The sequence below is a fragment of the Macaca thibetana genome, chromosome X, assembly GCF_024542745.1.
Source record: "Macaca thibetana thibetana isolate TM-01 chromosome X, ASM2454274v1, whole genome shotgun sequence".
In the NCBI taxonomy this organism is placed as follows: Eukaryota; Metazoa; Chordata; class Mammalia; order Primates; family Cercopithecidae; genus Macaca; species Macaca thibetana.
The window spans coordinates 79,597,376-79,604,978 of NC_065598.1; the positions used below are offsets into that span (position 1 = coordinate 79,597,376).

At 34.1% G+C, this 7,603-nt stretch overlaps 1 pseudogene; it reads right to left on the bottom strand.

Annotated features, from left to right (window-relative positions):
* Positions 1–6,859: 6,859 nt before the first annotated feature.
* On the bottom strand, positions 6,860–7,279 carry LOC126946310 (proteasome maturation protein-like; annotated as a pseudogene).
* Positions 7,280–7,603: the final 324 nt, after the last annotated feature.

The window sequence follows — 7,603 nt, forward strand, 5'->3', positions numbered from 1 at the left end:
TATATACACACACACACACACATATAGGTAAAGGGCATGAACAGGCTCTTCTCACTTTTTTTTCTTTTTTTTTTTTTCTTTTTGAGACAGAATTTCGCTCTGTTGCCTAGGCTGGAGTGCAATGGCACGATCTTGGCTCACTGCAACCTCCGTCTCCCAGGTTCAAGTGATTCTCCTGCCTCAGCCTCCCGAGTAGCTAGGATTACAGGCATGTGCCACCACGCCCAGCTAATTTTTGTATTTTTAGTAGAGACGGGGTTTCTTCATGTTGGTCAGGCTGGTCTCGAATTCCCGACCTCAGGTGATCCACCCGCCTCGGCCTCCCAAAGTTCTGGGATTACAGACGTGAGCCGCTGCGCCCGCTATAAACAGGTACTTCTCAAAAGAAGACATATACATTGTGGCCAACAGATATGACAAAATTCTCAACATCACTACTCATCAAAAAATGCAAATCAAAACCACAGTGTGATACCATCTCATGCCAGTTACAATGGCTATTATTAAGAAGACAATAAATAACAGATGCTGATGAGGCTGTGGGAAAAAGAGAACACTTATACACTGTTGATGGTAATATAAATTCGTTTAGTCATTGTGGAAAGCAGTTTGGAGATTTCTCAAAGAACTAAGAACAGACCTACCATTTGACTCAACAATTGCATTACTGGGTATATACCCAAAGGAAAACAAATCCTTCAAACAAAAAGACACGTGCACTTATATGTTAATTGCAGCACTATTCACAAAGCAAAGACAGGGAATCAACCATGGGTGGACTGGATAAAGTAAATGTGGTACATATACAGCACGGAATACTACACAGACATAAAAAGTAACAAAATCATGTATTTTGCAGCAACATGGATGCAGATAGAGGCCATTATACCAAGCAAATTAATGCAGAAACAAAAACCAAATACCACGTGTTCCCACTTACAAGTTGGAGCTAAACACTGAGTAACCAGGAATATAAAGATGGGAACAATAGACTCCGAAGACTACTAGAGCAGGAAGGAAGGGGAGAGGGCTGAAAAAACTACCTATTGGATACTGTGCTCACTACCTCAGTGACGATATCATTTGTATTTTAAGCCTCAGCAACATGCAAAATTCCCATTTAACAAATCTGCACGTGTACACCTAATTCTGAAATAAAAGTTGAAATTACTTTTTAAAAAGTCCAATCACAAAAAAGATAAAAATAGAGGAGTGCATTTAAGGCTGACAGAGGAGCATAAATAAAGGAACAGCATATGTTAGAGGTTGGGACATCAACACATGTGATTAGAAGTATATGGAGTAAGGGAGTAATTTGCGGACTGTATTAGATTGGCTGCCATAACAAAATACTATAGACTGGATGGTTTAAATATTTATTTTTCTCACAGTTGTGGAGACTGAAAAGTTTAATATCAAGGTGCCAGCTGATTCAGTATTTAGTTCCTCATAAGTGTTCTCTTCTTGGCACATAGACAGTTGCCTTCTTGCTATGACTTCACATGATAGAGAGAGAGAGAGAGAGAGAGAAAGGAGAGAGGAGAGAGAGAGAGAGAGAGAGAGGGAGAGAGGGGGAAGAGAGAGAGAGAGAGAGAGCAAGCACACAAACTCTCTGGTATCTTTTCATATAAGAGCACTAATCCCATCATGAGGGCACCATTCTCATAACCTTATCTAACTCTAATTACCTCCCAAACACCTCTTTTCCAAATATCATCACATTAGGGATTTAGGGATTCAGGCTTCAATTAACAAATTTGCTGGCAGGGGGGCACACAAACATTCAGTCAATAACAAAGAAATGTCACCAGAGATGTAAAGAGAGTCCAGACTGGTGAGAGCTTTGAATACTACGCAAAGCATCTGGGTAACTGCTGCTGATTTTTGAGCAGCAGAGCAACAAGTTCAGACTAATGATTTGTGAAGACAATTTTGATTTCGGTGGGAAAGATGGGTTGTAAGGAGAGGAACCAGAGCTGTTGTGATAGTCTAGGAAAGAGGAAATGAAGATCTGAGCTAAAGGCAATGGCAGTAGGAATGAAACAAGAAACAGATATAAGAAATCTGAAGGGACTAGCTAACTAATTCAATGTGAGAGCTGAGAAAGAGGTAGAAGATGTCTTTGCGATTAATTGAATTTGCAGGAAACAAGATTAACAAAAGATCCATTTATCCTAATAGTTATCGAAAATCTTTCCAGAATGTATGAATCCCTTTTTCAGCCTTAGTGGCAGAGTCTAATGAAAATAATCCAATCATTTTTGTGGTTGAAAACTCACAGGTTTTGGGGGGCATTTTTCAGAAAAAGTAGTTCACATCATAGAAGTCTATAAATGTAAATATGAGCAGAAAAACTTTGAACATACTTTTAGTATACTGAGTCCAAGACATCTTGGAGGTTTGTGTTTCATTTTCTCTACTTATTGCTATTAGCTTGTTTTGCTGCTATTCACCTTTCTCCAAAATTTGATATAGCAAAAATTCCAATTTAATCGATGATTTGAAGTCATGAATTTTCTGCTCCTTTTGCTATAAACTGAATTTAATTAACTTTAAGTTTATAACAGATCATAGGACATTAAAGCTATTTGAGTATAAATATATTTTGATAAAAACTTTCATTTCTCTTAAAAGGATGAATTTCATTAAAATATTTTCCGTATCTTATGAGTGATTTTATATCCATCCTAACTCTAAATATATTGACAACATAAATTTATCTGATTTGATATTTAAAGTGAAATGAAGTTTTCATTTAGCAGAATTTTAATAAGTAGAAAATTCAGTTAAAATGTTTCAATTATGAAATTAACCCTGCCGATAGGATTCTTCTTCTTTTTTTAAAACTAATCAACCAAATACCACGTATTCTCACTCGTAAGTGGGAGCTAAGCATGGAGCACACGTGGACATAAATATGGTAACAATAGACACTGTGAACTACTAGGTGGCTGTGGGGATGGGCTGGGTTAAAAAACTACCTATTAGGTACTATGCTCAGTACCTGTGTGACAGGATCTGTACTCCAAATCTCAAAATCACGCAGTATTCCTACGTAACAAATCTACACATGTTCCCCCTTTATCATCTAAAATAAAAGTTGAAAGAAAAAATGATTAGCTGGGAAAAGAAAATACTGAACAATAACATCTGGGTACAATACAATTTTTGAAAGGTTCTTGCAGTCAAACATATGTAACATAAAATTGACCATTTTAACCATATTTAAGTATACAATTCAGTGGCATTAATCATATTCACAATCTTGTGAAATAATCACCATCATCTATTTCCAAAACTTTCATCACTCCAAACAGAAGTACTCTACCATTAAGCAATGACTTCTCATTCATGTCTGCCTCTAGTTTCTGTTAATCTCTAATCTTTCTAGTCTATAAATTTGCATATTTTAGATATTTTATGTAAATGAAATTACACAATATTTGTTTTTTAGTGTCTGGCTTATTTCACTTAGTGTAAAACTTTCAAGGTTCATTCATGTCATATCATGTTACAAAACTTTATTACTTTTTATAGCTGAATATTACTCAATTGAATTTATATGCCATATTTGTTTATGCATTCATCTGCTGATGGAGACTTGGACTGCTTCTGACTTTTGGCTATTAGGAATAAGGCTACAATGAACATTGGCATACAATTACTTGTTTGAGTCTCTGCTTTCACTTCCTTTGGATATATACTTAGGAGTGGAATTGCTGGTTCATATGACAATTCTATGTTTAAATTTTGGAGGAACTATCAAACTGTTTCCATAGCAGCTGCAGCATTTTACATTTCCGTCAACAATGTACAAGGGTTCCAATTTTAGTGCATCCTCAACAACACTTGTGGTTTTCTTTTTTTTTTTATTACAACCACCCTAATTGATGTAAAGTGGTTTTGATTTGCATTTATCTAATGACTAATGATGTTGAACATCTTATTTATGCTTATTGCCTACCTTTATATCTTTGGAGAAATATCTATTCAAGTCTTTTGCCCATTTTTTAATTGGGTTGTTTGATTTTTGCTGTTGTTGAATTGTAGGAATTCTTTATTCTCTGTAATAATCTCTTAGGTATGTAATTTGCAAATATTTTCTTACACTATGTAAGTTGTCTTTTTACTTTTTTTCTACATTTTTTCTTTTTCTTTTTTATTGAGACGGAATCTCACTGTGTCACAAAGGCTGGAGTGCAATGGCACAATCTCAGCTCACTGCAACTTTCGTCTACCAGGTTCAAGCAATTCTCCTGCCTCAGCCTCCCAAGTAGCTGGGACTACAGGGACATGCCACCACGCCAGCTAATTTTTTGTATTTTTAGTAGAGACAAGGTTTCACCTTGTTAGCCAAGATGGTTTCAATCTCCTGACCTCGTGATCCACCCGTCTTGGCCTCCAAAAGTGTTGGGATTATAGGCGTGAGCCACTGCTCCTGGCCGTCTTTTTAATTTCTTAATAATGTCCTTTGATACATGAAAGTTTTCAATTTTGACGAAGTCTATTATATATACAGTTTTTTCTTTTGTTGTTCATGTTTTTAGTGCCATATCTAAGAACCCATTAGCATATTTAAGGCCATGACAGTTTATCCCCGTGCTTTCTTGTAAGAGATTTTAGGTTTTGGCTCTTATATTTGGGTAATTTATCCATTGCGAGATTATTTTTGTGTACAGTTTAACGTAGGGATACAACTTCACTCTTTTGCATTTGGAAATTTAGTTATTCCACCACAATTCATTGAAGAAACTATTCTTTCTCAATTGAATAAACTTGACACCCTTGTCAAAAATCAATTTGTTACACCAGGGCACAAAATGACAAATATCACTTTTTTTTTTCACTCATGTGTGAGGACTAAAAAAAAAAAAAAAAAAAAAAAAAAAAAAAGACATTGATCCCATGGAGATGGTGAATAAAATAGTGCTTACCAGAAGCTGGGAAATGTAGTGGAGAGTAGGGGATAAAGATGGGTTGGCTAGTGGGTACAAAAATACAGTTAGGTAGAAGGAATATGTTCTAGTCTTCTAGAGCACTATAGGGTGACTATAGTTAACAAAAAAATGTTGTACATTTCACAACAGCTAAAAGAGAAGACTTAGAATGTTTCCAACACAATCAAATTATAAATGTTTGAGGTGATGGATATCTCAATTACCCAGATTTTATCATTATGTATTGTTTGATTGTATCAAAGTATCACATATACCCCATAAATATATACAACTATTATGTACCTATAAAATAAAAAGTTAATTGGCCATAAATATACAGATTGATTTCTGAACTCTCAACTATATTCCATTTGTTTATATGACTACTCATATTGTTTTTATTCCTATAGCTGTGTACTCAATTTTGAAATTAGGAAGTGTGAGTCCTCCAACTTTGTTGTCCTTCGTCATGATTGTTTTGGCTATTCAGGGCTTTTTGAAATTTCATATACATTTGAGAATCAGCTTTTTGACTTCTCAAAAGAAAGGCTGTTGAAATCTGTAGATTGCTTTAAATAGTATTGGTATTTTAGCAATGTTAAATTTCTCAATCCATGAACATTAATGTCTTTCTATTTATTTAGGTATTCTTTCAGAAATATTTTATAGTTTTCCATTGACAAGATTTTCACCTTTTTGGTTAAAGTTATTCCTAGATATTTTATTATTTGTATGTTATTTCAATGAAATTGTGTTTTTAGTTTTTTTTTTTTTATTGTTCATTGCCGATCTGCAACTTTGCTGAATTAATTTATTAAGCCCAGTAGATTTTTTTTTTTTTTGAGGATTCTTTGGTATTTCCTATTTACAGGATCATGTCATCTGTGAATATAGTTTTCCTTCTCTTATAATTTGGATTTTTAAAATTTCTTTCTCTTATATATTTCCCTGGTTATGACTTTTAATATGATGTTGGATAGCAGTGATAATTTGAACATTCTAGTCTTGTACCTGATCTTAGGGGAAAATATTTCAGTCTTTCAGTATTAAGTGTGTTATGTCCTGTGAGTTTTTCCTATATACCCTTTATCATGTTGTGGACATTTCCTTCTACCCCTAGTTTTCTGAGTTTCCTTATCATGAAAGTGTGTTGGATTTTGTAAAATGCCTTTTCTGCCTCAATTGAGAGGCTCACGTGGAGTGTTTAAATGCTCTTTACGTGTTGCATTCTGTTGATTGATTTTTTTTTTAGGTTAAACCATTTTTGTATTCTTGGGACAAATCTCATTTGGTTATGGTATACAACCCTTTTTTTTTAACCTACATTTGCTGGTTGCTTTATTTAATTTTTCACTTGAAACACAAGACGAAACCCAAAACCTCTGAACTTGTACTTTTCAAATTGAAAGAGAATAGCTACAATTCTAAAATAGCATCAATACAGTAAGTATCTCATTCTTAATAGTATTAATGGACTATACTGAAATATGTATAAATATGTATAAATATATTGTACTCAATTTGCCACTGAAATCAATTACAAATATTTATTTTGAAAGGTGCTACTATAAAGTTTATAGACTCAAATGTTTACAATGGTTATTCAGATTTATGGAATACTTAGACAACAGGTTCATCTTCAACTTGTGGGCTATTTTATAATATTTATGAGCAGTAATTTTAAAGACATAGAAAGCCATTTTTTAATATAAATTAGAAACATTAAAATCATCTGTCTTTAGTGCCTTCAGTTGTCACATGGCCATAAACCAAACACTCCCAAAATTTCAAATGACCACTGAGGCTACTTGTGCAAAAATTCCCATGTGTCAGTACTTTCAATGTTGTGTGCATCAAATTATAGTACAGAAGTGACTATAAACAAGATGCAGCCCCTCTATTTCCATGAATAGCATATTGTATTATAGTAAATTGAGTTTATATTCCACCAAGTGTCATTCTCCCATTACTTCACTTTGTGACAGATAAGCATAGCTTCAAATCTGGTAGTCTCTTCATTACCCCTCAAAATATCCAATGAAAGGTTTGAGCTCAAAAGAAATGGAAGACATCAAATCTGCTGCACTGCCTTAAATTTCGATTTATAATTTTAGTGGAGCAAATAACCACTGAATGTTTCTCAGTGGGGAAATATTCATTTTATCTTGGTTAAGCTGGAAATTCTCTTCCGAAAATTCAAGAGGGTGACTAGGTAAAAGTTCATTTTTCATACACACACACAAAATTGTCAGAAGATTATGACTTGCAAGAGATCCTCTTGCTGCAAGTTCAGTAGCTGGAATACTGCCCTTTAGATGAGATCCAAGTCCTCTGGTATCCATCTTCTGCCACTCTCTACAATCCTTTTAATATGCTGTTGGATTTGTTTTCCTCATTTTTTTTTAGGGATTTTTGTATGTATGTTCCGAAAGAATATAGCTCTGTTAATTTCTTCTCTTGCAATGTCTTTTCTGACTGGTATCAGAGTAATGCAGACCTTACAAAATAATTTAGAAAGTGTTTTCTTCTCTTAAATTTTTTGAAAAGTCTCAGAAAAATTGATGTTAATTTTTCATTAAATGTTTAATGAAACTCACCAATGAAGTAATCTGGGCCTGGACTTTTCTTCATTGGGACATTTTTTATTACTGATTCAATCTCATTCT